This window comes from Peromyscus leucopus, chromosome 15 (genome assembly GCF_004664715.2).
Source record: "Peromyscus leucopus breed LL Stock chromosome 15, UCI_PerLeu_2.1, whole genome shotgun sequence".
In the NCBI taxonomy this organism is placed as follows: Eukaryota; Metazoa; Chordata; class Mammalia; order Rodentia; family Cricetidae; genus Peromyscus; species Peromyscus leucopus.
In genome coordinates, this window is record NC_051076.1 from 71,564,108 (window position 1) to 71,576,633 (window position 12,526).

The window sequence follows — 12,526 nt, forward strand, 5'->3', positions numbered from 1 at the left end:
TTTGCAAGTCTGGCACAACCCAAGTTCTGTATTTGCACATGTTTTTTCCACACCCAAAGCAACTTCCCAGTGTACATACCACTTTCCATTGTTTTCTAAAGAGTCTCAAAGTGGCTTGACAAATGGCATTAGCATTTTAATTGCCTCTTAACAGGCAAGCTTTGTTCATTTGTTTTCAGTTTCTAGGAGGCAAGGCTAACAAAGCTTTTGAAGAAATGATATTTTGGGGCTGAAAAAAAAGTGGCATTTGGGGCTGTATGGGCAGCAAGTCATTTTTAACTTCTTAAACTGTTTAAAAGGAATTTGGAACATGCAACCCTATGTCATTTCCCCAGGTGTCTTGCTCCTTTGTTATGGGGAACATTAAAAAGCCTTGTCTGGACTCACTCTGGCCTAAAAGGGGTCTTTTTTTCATGGACTACATTCATATTGAAGATCAAGATCAAACTTTTGGTATTTTGTTATGGGAGGTTTCTGTCCTCACCAAGTTTATCTTAGGATACCTGCATTACTATTTGACAGACATACTGCCTCAATCAAACTCCCCACCTGGCACTGTCCCTGGAGCAGGTCATGCCCACCTGGACTCAAAGACCAGTGTTTGGCACCAGAAGTGAGAAGCCCTCAGCCCTCAGGACTCACCCCTCTCACCTCACTGGGTCATTAAAAACGTGACAGGAATAGTGGAAACAGGAGCCTTTTTAGAGAGATTTCCTCCCTGATAGATCCCCTTTGTCCCTGCTTATTTCCTCCCCCCAGATTCAGAGTCCCTGATGTTGCCTTTTGTTCTAGGGGCAGGGGCTTGTGTCTCCATTTCTGCCTCATTTGTACGGCCAAATGCAGCCCCAGTATTCCTCATGCTGCCATTGCAGCTACTGCTAGGGACTTGTACTCTGCTCTTTTCATTGCAGGTACAATTTCAAAGCTTCTGCTGCTCTCTCCATGCCAGGTGATTTGTCAGCCATCAGCTTTACCCTGGGTCCTGAACCACCTCTGCTGTGGTTCCACCCTAGGGGAAGCTGTCTAGTGACTGCAGTGACCCCAGTGTCCCTGGAACACATTCAAACTCAGAGGTACCCGCTCTTTGGCTCTCTGCTAGTTGCTTACTGAATGCTGGCTTGAAGAGGAGACAACATTAAACAGTGAGGGTTTGCAATGCACCAAGGAGTTTTTGTGCTAGGGCAATTATAGGTAATTTTCCCATTCTGATAGATGTTTACTAAGGTGAGTTTAATTCTGCCCCTACAGAAGGAAAAGAGACCTGAAGTGCTTCCTGTTTTGAGTAAGAGAAATTACTAAGGTTTTCAAGCCTTCCAGTTCTTCTATTGTCTCATTCCAAGATCTCTGTTCCCTAAACTTGGCTTCATGGCTAAGAAGGAACTAATCCTGATTATAGAGTGCTGTAAAAGTGGTTCAGGCACTGTTGGCAGAGTGGAGGGTTTTGTCTCACCTACATCTGCCTCAGGGAAAATATTCCCCCGGCTGCTCAGGACTCAGATCTAAGCTGTCCATAGGCCAAAAGCTTACACAGGAATAAATTTTGGCCCATTTTCCTCATAGTATTTTTGTGTTTTGACTCGAATTCTCCCCCAGGAGTCTGCATCCAGAGTCCCATAGTTGGAAAACCAAAGACATAGCTCCTTTGTAATTGTTGCTTTTCTACCTTACTCTAAGTTTTTTTCTATGCTATAGTCATATACATAAGCCCTATTTTTTTTATAATTTTAATAGATAGAAATTAAGAGAGAGAGAAAGAAACCTAGACAGAGAGAGATACTCTCTCTAGCCTAATCCATTCTATATATAATTTTTGTTCCTGAAGAATAAAATAAAACCACCTTCCATTTTATTACAAAACTGAAATGTCCAACTGCTTCCCATGGGGTACTTTCCTACTCTTATTTAACTTCCTCAGCACCCAAGTCCCTAGTTCTGGCACCATCTGTGGGGGTCCCTAAACCTAAGTCCCGGTTTGGATGACATCTGGAAGGAATCTTCCCCCACTTTTTCCAGGGTACTCTTGAGGAGAGAGAGAGATAAGAAAATATCAGGTAGAATGATAGGCCTAGATGACAAGAGGAAAGACAGAAACACAGGATAGATTCAATAGGACCACCATCAAAATACACTGGCCTCTTCTGTCTCTTCAAAAGGGCTTTTTATAACAATCCCAAGGTAGGGGCAAAAGACCTCCCCCTTGCTAAATCAAGGCATACCACACAGCCAAGTGCAGACCCTTCAAAATATCTGGAAAACATGCATGTGGTCAAGTCATCCTCTTATCCTGCCCTAGGAAGGTTTCTCACTAGGAAACCTTTGCAGGTTCCCACAGTATACATTTTTTAATTATTAGATAAAAATTGGAATGAGATACAACTTAGGTGGCAAATGATTTCCTAGCATACACAGAGCCTTGGCTTCCATCTCCAGCATTGCCTTAATTAATGCTAGCACATAGGATGTGGAGGCAAGGTGATCAGAAATCAATAATATTTTTGCTTTCCTAATGAGTTTGAGGCAAGAATGGGGTACATTAAACCTATTCTAAATTTACAAAAGGAACAGCAATGAACAAATAATAAAAAAGTAAAGTATACACACATATATACAGCTAATTTTAAAGATAGTTAATTTTTTGGGGTGCTACCTATTACTAATACATTCTTCTGGTCAGAGAATGCATTCTCATTTCTAACATATGAGATTTCCTATAACTTAAGATGACAAGCATAACTAATTGGACAAAAGCCCCCCAAAGAGTTGGTGTTCCTGATGTTTCTATGTGGCCTTGAAAACAGAACTTCTGCAGCTGCTGTCTGCAGCATTCTGTATACACCAAATCAACACAGTTGAATGCTGGTGTTATTTACATTTCATTATTCTTAAGTCTGGGATAACAGGTCCTCTGCATCACACTTAAGAAATGTGTGCCAAGCAAGAGAAAGTCCTTCTGCTTTGAGGAATGAAGCTAGTATATCTTTGGTATAACACTGGGTTAATTTCTGACATTGGGTTATTTTCTGACTTAATGAGTTTGGAAAATAGTAACTAGTCATGGATTATCCTATTATGATCATCTTAACATAATAATATTGAATTGTATATGTTTATTTATATGTATATAATCACACATATATGTTTATATAATGTATAAGCATGTAGATGTGATGGCATATATACCTAAATACATATATATTTTACATGTAATGTCATGTACATTCTCAAATAGACAGAAATATATACAGGGATAATGACACATTATGGGGAATGTATAAATGAAAAAACCTGAGTAAGAAGAAGAAAAGAACAAATAACTATTGGAGAAAATCATGTGATAAATTGTTTTAAATTGACTTCAACTGAAATGCTTAATAACAGGTAATACCTATATTAAATAATAATCTCTAAAAATAGAAATTGATGGTGGTCTGCCCAAATCACATTACAAATTTGGAGTTTATTGAAGACTATGTTTAAAAAATGTACAAAAATTCTATGAGAAAATAAAACTCCAAGTAGCAAATAATGACAATTAACTAGTTATTAAATCTTTACAACTAGCAAGTACTTAAAATGGTATATTGCAATGCTAGATGAATTGGCTACCATATAAATTGTCACTAAGCATACAAATAAAAGCTTAGGCCACCTAGGTGTTCATTTATTTATAATGCTTTCACACAGGAATATTGATGTATTAAAGAACAATTATAGAGAGATTTTAAAATGAGAGAGAGATGAGAGATATAGGAAGCAGAGAGGGTAAAGGAATAAAGGAGAAAACATTTCCTTAAAGAAAATGTCTTGGAAATTCACACAAAATTAATTAATTATGTTTTCTGTGAGGAAACAAATCCAAGGGCTCACACATGCCAGTCAAGGACTCTATCACTGCAATAAGAGCACAGGAGAAGATCAGAAATTTCTACTTATATCAAATTTCCACCATGATTTTGAAGAAGATGCCTGAAAAGAAATATTCCTATGGAAATAATGTGTGTATTATATGCAGATATATATAAAACCTGAAATTATTTAATAGAAATTTGAAGATAATTATCCATCCTTGGATAAGTATTAAATAAAGTTATCTTTAAAAAATTACCAGAGGATGGGTTTCAGGCTCTATCTTGGTAGTAAAGTGGTAACCAACCTCTGCCTCAGACCCTAAGATTAAGAATCCAAGAAAAATATAATGTCTGAAACTGTATTAGTTCTATTACTACATCCATGTACTACATACAACAGAACAATTTTATTCACATTAATATCTTCATTTTTCCTTTCAAATTTAGAAAATGGCTTCTTTAATACATGAAAATTTATTTTCTAATTTTAAATGAAATACCTTACTAAGATATTTCATGTTTTATTATTATATGTGTGCTTTTCATATGCATTATGTGACTGATTATCATTGCTTATAAAACTAATGTGATTACAGTTGTTTACAGCTACAGTGAATTAGAAATTAAAGAGATTCATTCTTTATTAATTATTTCCTTAGCAAAAAATGTTCTGTATAAGTAATAAATGTAGCTATAAATGTGAGTACTTCTGTCTTTAAATAGCCATGTATCATTTATTTGGAAAAGGGGACTAAGCAATAACATAATAAAAATCCAAACAATAAAGGCTACAATTAAGCTCGGTTTACATTTCTGGGGGAAAAATGGTCCTTTAATCCAGAGAGGTAGTAAAGAGTCAATCAAAACTGTTTTCAGATGATGTGGCTTCTTATCAGTGTTGTTCTTGCTTGCAGAGATTATGCTACACACGTGTATGACTGTTGAAAGTAGTAGAAATTTATCATCAAAGCAGATAAATCAATCTTCAGAGATGAAACATATTATCTATGGCTTCCAGTCTAATGAGAACATAATGGTTACATTTTGTAGATGGGAAGAGAGGAGGAAATGGGCAAGAGTTAGGCAGAGATTATGTCACAGGAAGTTCTATGTCATTGACAAGTATCTTTATAAATTATACATCTGATAGATGGTCAGTGTAAAAAGCTAAAAGCAAAAAAAAATCAAGAAACGACCAGTTTAAAAATGGGGTACAATACCAAGTAGTGACCTCTAAAAAGATGAAATTCATGTCCTCTAAAAAGATGAAATTCATGTAGAATAATTTCTTAAAGAAAGGGTCAATATCCCTAGGTAAGAGGGAAATGCAAATTAAAACTACATTGAGATCTCATCTTCCCTCAATCAGAATAAATTAAACAAATGACAGCATATGCTGGTGAAGAAGACAGGAAAGAACACTTATTAATAGCTGGTGGGAGTGCAAACTCATATAGATACTATGGAAATCATTATGAAAATTCCTTGTTAAGCTAGGAATGAATCTACCTCAGAATCCAACCATACCATTCTTGAGTATGTACCCCATGATGCAACATCCTACTATGGAGATACTTGATAATCTATGTCCATTGCTGTTGTATTCATAATAGCCAGAATTTGGAAACAGCCTAGATGTCCAACAATAGATGGATAATGAAAATGTACATATATACAATGGAATATTTTTCACAAGTTGAGGAAAATAAAATAATGAAAATTTCAGGTAAAAATGGAACTAGAAAAAAATCATCCCCAGTGTGGTTATCTAATCCCCCAAATTCTAAATATTGTATGAGGATGTTAGCTTTTAAGCTTTTGGTACATGTGCTACAATCTGGATAACCCCAGAGGTTCAGTACCAGCAGAGATAAGAGACTCTTCCAAGAAAGAGAAATAGAACATAATAAACTTAGGGGGAAAAAAAGGAAAAACTAGGAGAGAAGAATTAAATTGGAAAGATGTGGGAGAGAAGTATTTAGGAGGGGATATAGAGAGGAACAAGCAATGGTAAAGGATATTTGAAAATCCCTATGAAAACTACTACTGTAGAAGCTTCCTAAACATATACATATAAAAAGACTCTAAATTGATTCACCATATATACCAAGCTGACTTTGGAGATGTGTAAAAGTTAAAACCTTCCTTTTTGAAAAAAAAAAAAAAAAAAAAAAAAAAAAAACAGGGGAAGTGCTGTGGGATGGTCTGTATGTCAAATCTGTTGCTCTGATTGGTCAATAAATAAAACACTGATTGGCCAGTGGCCAGGCAGGAGGAAGTATAGGCGAGACAAGGAGAAGAATTCTGGGAATTGGAAGGCTGAGTCAGAGAAACTGCCAGCCGCCACCATGACAAGCCACATGTGAAGACACCGGTAAGCCACAAGCCATGTGGCAAGGTATAGATTTATGGAAATGGATTAATTTAAGCTATAAGAACAGTTAGCAAGAAGTCTGCCATGGCCATACAGTTTGTATGCAATATAAGTCTCTGTGTTTACTTCTTGGGTCTGAGCGGCTGTGGAACTGGTAGGTGACAAAGATTTGTCCTGACTGTGGGCAAGGCAGGAAAACTCAAGCTACAACACTCAACTACAAATCCTGAGCTTACAACAATAACCTCCCTGCAAAATACACTGGTACAATAGGGGAACAAATGTTATGGGAATAACCAACCAAGTTTTAAACTTAGAATTTAAGCACCATTCTATGAGATGGGACCCATACCACACACTAGTAAAGCAACCAAGAACATGACACTAGATAGGTCATGGACCTAATGGAAAATATAATACTATTGTTAGGCTAAAGCAACATGGCAATGAAAGGACTCCTAATGACATATTGATAAATGCATAGAACATCAGAGATCATCAGTGAAGCTTTTACTTACAGTATATGGAAGTTAATACAAACACCCACCACTAGACAATGTGCAGACAGTGAGAGATTTTGGAGCCCTAAATGGGATCTTCCCCTCAAAGCTTAAAATTTTACCTAGATTTGGAGGTAGAAATATTTATAAAGAAAAATGTTTACATTTTAATATGTACGATTTTTGTGTGTGTGTCATGATCTGCCAAATTTATAGTTCTTTAAAAAGCTGTACTTCCAACTATTTCTAGTCATCACATATCTTCTCCGAAAAATCAAGCCAGGACTCCACTAAAAAACTATCTATCTATCTATCTATCTATCTATCTATCTATCTATCTATCTACATCTTTCTCTTTTCCTCTAACATTTGGTGTTACTAGTCTCTACCTGAATTCGTTCTTCTAAGACTTAATAACAGAACAGAAGACCCCTGCTAGTCCAGAGGCCACACCAGCCACCAGAACTCAATGTAGGCCACCTGCTCAGAGTCTAACAACTCTCTCAGGACCTGCACATTCTACCCCCAAGGGCTCCTCCCATCTTCATCATTTTGTTCCAGGCTCCAATTCAGTCAGAGACCCTTTGATATACCAAAGGTCACAACATCTGCAGACCTCACCCACTCTCTGAGTATCTGCCCACCCTATGCCAAGTTCCCCTCTACTCCTCATCACTGTTTACTAGCCACCTACTAGGGCAGAGACAGGGTGAAGTCTTTTGCCTCTCCCCTTGCTAGTGTATAAAAATCCCATTAGAAATAAACTTGAGGCTGCTGGGTATTGACCCATAACCCCCCAACCCCCCGAAGCTGCTCTGTGTCTCTATCATTATTCTTCATGTACTTCTATATTTCCTATGTAGCATTTCTCAATTCCCCACTCTCCCCTTTAAGAGATCTTTGATTCCCTCCACCAGAGGCTATGCAGGGTTCTGGAACTACTGGAAGGCTGCTAGTCAAAATATCCCCTCACTTTCAAGCAGTCCCCCAAACCTATTTTCAATCCACCCAACTGTCCTTGTAACTGTATCCCAACCCCTAAGGCATGCGGAGACTCACTGTTTTACCATAGGCCACACCAGCCAGAAGATCAGAGAGGAACTAGAAACTGAAGTAAAAACAAATATCCAATGAAGAAAAACTTAGAAATCCTGACCCACAATCTCCCAAACTCATATGCCTAGATGGCATTGTAAGAACACAACCAGCAAAAAACAAGGTAATATGTCATTAGCACAGCCAGTTATCCTACTATATCAAGCCCTGGATATTCTAACACAGAAGAAGCAGAAAAAAAGACCTTAAGACTAACTTTATAAAGATGATAGAGGAACTTAAAGGGGCAATGAATAAATCCATTAAAGAAGTTGAGGAAAATATATACAAATAGTTGGAGGAAATAAATTCCTTAAGCAAGCTAAGAATGCCAAGAGAAACAAACAAACAAACAAACAAACAAATGGTTGAAAGAAATAAGTAAAACTTCTTAGGACCTGAAAATAGAAATAAAAACAATAAAAAAAAAAATCAAATGGAGGGAATTCTGTTTAAGGTCCAGTGTTGAGGTCCAGCCCTTAACTATCAAAGAGTCTCTTAAATAGGGATATGAGGAAGTGAGAAATGTTACACAGGGAATATAGAAGAAGATGAAGAAAAATGATAGAGACACAGAATACCTTTGCGGGGAGGCGGGGTCAATACCAAACAGCTTTGAGTTTATCTCTAATGGAATTTCTATACACTAGCAAGGGGAGAGGAAAGATAATTCCCCTTTTTAAGATCAAAGCACAATGTACAACCAAGTGTAGACTCTCCAAAACACCTGGTGAACACACCACATGGCAAAGCATCCTGTGATTAGGCCTTGAAGTAGAAGACACCTGGTAACCATGCTTTTGCACCCTATCATACAGCCTTGAATAGCCACATAAACTCTGACTATCTGACCTTGAGTTAAACCACAACTTGGAATCTTTGTGGGCTCTCACAATTCTGGAAATGAAAAATCAAGGCAATCTAACAGGAATTAATAATGCAAACATCACCAAGAGAATACAAGAGATGGAAGAGAGAGTCTCAGGCACTTAAAATATCATAAAAATAATAGATACATTAATTAAAGGAAATGTTAAGTCTAATAAAATCCTGATATAAACAGGTAGGAAATTTGTGACACTATACAAAGACCAAGCCTAGATTCTTAGGAATAGTAAAAGGACAAGAATCATAGTTCAAAGACCCAGAAAATATCATCAACAAAATCATACAAGGAAATTTTCCTATCCTAAAGAAGCAATGACTACAAAGCTATAAGAAGCTTATGAAACACCAAATAGATTGAACCAGAAAAGAAAAACCATCCATCACATAATAATCAAAACAGTAAACATACAGGACAAAGAAAGAATATTAAATGCTTAAAGGGAAAAAGGTCAAGGAACATATAAAAGCAGACCTATTAGAATTTCACCTGATTTCTCAATAGAGATTCTAAGAGCCAGAAGAGCCTGGAGAGATGTCTCTCAGACTCTAGAAAACCACAGATGCCAGCTCAGACTATTATACACAGAAAATTTAAATCACCATAGATGGAGAAAACAAGATATTCCATAATAAAGTCAGATTTAAAAATACCTATCCACAAATCCAGCCCTATAGAAGGTACCAGAAAGAAAAGTCCAACCCAAGGAGGTTAACTACATGCATAACAGAAAATAAATAATCTTATACCAGCAAAGTCAAATGAATGGAAGAACACACACACACACACACACACACACACACACACACACACACACACCACACACACACACACACACCACTAATACTTCCAACACCAAAAGCAAAAACAAACAAACAAAAAAACAAGAATTAACAATCATTTATTGTTAATAACTCTCAATATCAATGGACTTAATTCTTTAATAAACAGACTAACAGAATGGAAGCAAAAATAGGATCCATTCTTCTGCTGCATACAAGAAACACACCTCAACATCAAAGATAGACATTATCTCAGAGTAAAGTGTTGAGAAAATATTTTCTAAGCAAAAGGCACCTAGGCCACAAGCTTTTTTACCCATTCTAATATTTAACAAAGTAGATTTCAAAGCAAAATTAATTAAAAGAGACAGGGTAGGACACTTCATACTTTTCAAAGGAAAAATCTACCCAGATGATTGTTCAATTCTTACAATCTATGCTCCAATTGCAAGGACACCCACCTTTGTGAAAGCAACATTACTAAAGCTTAAATAACACATAGAACCTTACACACTGATATTGGGAAGCTTCAATACTCCACTCTCAACAATGGACAGGTCATCTAGCCAAAAACTAAAAGAAAAATGTTGTAGTAAACAAATGTTAGAAACCAAATGCACAGAACAGATAACTACAGAACATTTTATCCAAACTCAAAATAATATACCTTCTTCTCTGCACCTCGTGGGACTTTCTCCAAAACTGACCACATACTGGGTCACAAAACAAGTCTCAATAGACACAAAAAAATTTAAATAGTCCCCTGCATCCTATCAGACCACCATGGATTAAAGCTGAATTTCAACAATGGAAATAATAGAAGACCTACAAAGTCATGGAAAGTGAAAAACTTCCTAATGAATGAAAAATGAATCAAAACAATGACAAAGAAAGAAATTAAAGACTTTCTAGAATTCAATGAAAATGAAAGTAAAACATACCCAAAGTAATTGGTCACAATGAAAGTGGTGCTAAGAGGAAAATTCCAAAGCACTAAGTGCTTACATAGAAATATTTGGAGAAATTTTTTTGATTTTGTTGTTTTACAGACAGGTTTTTTCTGTGTAGCTTTGGAACCTATTCTAGAACTCACTCTGTAGACCAGAGTGACCTTGAACTCATAGAGATTCACCTGCCTCTGCCTCCTGAGTGTTGGGATTAAAGGCATGTACCATCACCACCTGGCAATTGTAGAGGTTTTATACTAGAAACTTAGTACCACACCTGAAAGCTCTAGAACCAGAAGAAGTAAGCATACCCAAGAGGAGTAGAAGTCAGGAAATAATCAAAATGAGGGCTGAAATTAATAAATTATTAACACAAGGAACAATTCAAATAATCAAAGAAGCAAGCAGTTGGTTCTTTGAGTAAATTAAGATGATAGACAAACCCTTATCTAAACTGAATAAAAGACTCAGAGAAAATATCCGTTTTAACAAAATCAGGAATGAAATGGAGGTCATAACAACATACAGCACATACCATTTACCAAAGTTAAGTCAATATTTACTAAACAATCAAAATATACCTATAATCTCTTAGGAAATATAAGTAGTCATTAATAGTCTCACAAGAAAAACAACAAAAATCCAGGACCAGATAGTTTTAGCACATAATTTTATCAGACTTTGAAAGAAGAGCTAATGCCTATACTCCCCAAAGTATTTCACAAAACAGAAACAGAAGGAACATGGCCAAATTCATTTTATGAGGCCATAGTGATCATGATACTCAAACCATACAAAGATTCAAAAAAGAAAAAGAACAACAAGCCTCATGAACATTGGTGCAAAAATACTCCGTAATATACTCACAAACTGAATACAAAGACATACACACCATAATCATGTATGCTTCATCCAAGAGATGTAGAGATGTTTCAACATACAAAATAACTGTCAATGTAATCTACTGTATAAATAAACTGAAAGGGAAAAATAATCTGATCATCTCATTAGATGCAGAAAAAGCATTTGACAAGACCCAACACCCCTTCATGAAAAAAGTCCCAGAGAGATACAAAGACATACCTAAGCATAATAAAGGCAATTTATAGCAAGCAAATAGCCAATATCAAATTAAACGGGGAGAATTTCAAAGCAATTCCACTAAAATTAGGACTAAGATAAGGCTGTCCACTCTCTCCATATCTATTCAATATAGCACTTGAAGGTCTAGATGGAGCAATAAGACAACTAAAAGAGATCAAGAGGATATAAATTGAAAATGAAGAAGTAAAAGCATCACTATTCACAGATGATATGATAGAAAACATAAACGACCCCCAAATTTCTGCCAAGAGACTCCTGCAGCTAATAAACACCTTCCGTGAAAAGGGTTGGATACAAGATTACCTCAAAAACCTCAGGAGCCCTGTTATACACAAAGGAAAATTGGGCTGAGAAAGAAATCATGGAAACAACACCCTTCACAATAGTTCTAAATAATATAAAATATCTTGAGGCAACTCTAACCAAACATGTGAAAGTCTTGTATAATAATAACTTCAAGTTTTTGAAGAAAGAAATTGAAGAAGACATCAGAAAACAGAAAGATCTTCCATGAGTAGGATTTACATAGTAAAAATGACAATCTTACTCAAAGCAATTAATAGATTCACTGCTATCCCCATCAAAATCCCAATACAATTCTTTATGGATCTTGAAAGAACAATACTCAATTTCATATAGAAAAACAAAAACAAACAAACAAACAAAACCAGGATAACTAATACAATTCTGTACCATGAAAGAACTTCTGGAGGTATCACTATCCCAAATTTCAAGGTGTACTATAGAGCTATAGTAATAAAACACACATGGTATGGTATTGGCATTAAAATAGGTTTATTAATGGAATTGAATCAAAGACCCAGAGGTAAATCCATACACCTATAGACACCTTATTCTTTCTTTTTTAATAAAGTTGTATTAAAAGCTGGAAATATACAATGGAAAAAAGAAAGCATCGTCAAGAGATGGTGCTGGTATAACTGGATATCAATATGTAGAACTCAAATAGAACCATATTTATCACCCTGC